This window comes from Pristiophorus japonicus, chromosome 8 (assembly GCF_044704955.1).
Source record: "Pristiophorus japonicus isolate sPriJap1 chromosome 8, sPriJap1.hap1, whole genome shotgun sequence".
NCBI classification, from domain to species: Eukaryota; Metazoa; Chordata; class Chondrichthyes; family Pristiophoridae; genus Pristiophorus; species Pristiophorus japonicus.
This window is the reverse complement of record NC_091984.1, coordinates 199,875,019-199,876,005: the sequence shown is the minus strand read 5'-3', so window position 1 is coordinate 199,876,005 and position 987 is coordinate 199,875,019. Positions and strand designations below refer to the sequence as shown.

General features: G+C 43.3%; 1 pseudogene; it reads right to left on the bottom strand.

Annotated features, from left to right (window-relative positions):
• Positions 1-469: 469 nt before the first annotated feature.
• LOC139269889 (U2 spliceosomal RNA) lies at positions 470-704 on the bottom strand (annotated as a pseudogene).
• Positions 705-987: the final 283 nt, after the last annotated feature.

Sequence of the window (987 nt, the reverse complement as noted above, 5' to 3'; positions counted from 1 at the left end):
CGAAGAAGGTACGTCAAATCAATGCTACGGGCACAAGGTTGGAAAAACGTGCTTCCACCTAGTCCACACTGGCATCCTGTTCATTCACCATGATGGTGTCTTTTTTTAAATTTCAAAATATACTTTATTCATATAAAAATTTGCACGATATATTGGAAAGCAGTTCAGTACATTTGGGTGATGATGGTGTCATATGCTACCAGTGCAGTTCCTAGATTTTCCCTCTAAGCAGTTTGCAGTATTCTACAGGCAGAAACTAATACATCAATATGGTTTTTCCAGGAAAGTTGAAAGACAAAGCATTATATAGCGAGAATGGCAAAAACAGGTCTTCACAGGCTTTTTTTTTTTTTTTTTTATAAATTCGTAGCCAATCGTTTCCAATTCTTTGTCAAATCACAAACGCCAGGGGTCACCTTGCACCTGTCAAGGATCACTCTGCGCCAATGCTCTTAGCCAAAAGGCCTAGAGCCACTGCACCGTTCCTGGAAGTACTGCAATACCAGGTTCGTGCCATGGAGGTGGATGGGTCAGGTCCCCCACACACCTCCGTGGAGGTGGATGGGTCAACCCTCCCCACCCACCTCCTGTTTCCAAAAATGCAAGCATATACCTTCCTGACCAGGGAGAAACCACCATGAGGTCATGGTGGCTGGTCAGAAACGGTACTACACTTGATCTTAGCCAAAAGGCCGAGAAGCTGAATTTTACAATGCAAGCCGTTTCCTTTAATTGCCATATATTCACTGCATTCAAAAAGGGCACAAGGAGGCAGACCAATAAGTGATTGGGTAAAAGGTGCAAAATTAGGAGGAGCAGCAGTTCTTAATAGACTAATCGCATGTTAAAGGAGAGTGCACTGGTTTGCTAATTAACCTGAAGCAGCATTAATGGTATATGGAGATGTGTATATCGGGGCACATTTCTGCAGAGAAGTGCACCACCACGGTAGATAGGATATCTCAGAATTTTGAAGGTCCACTCATT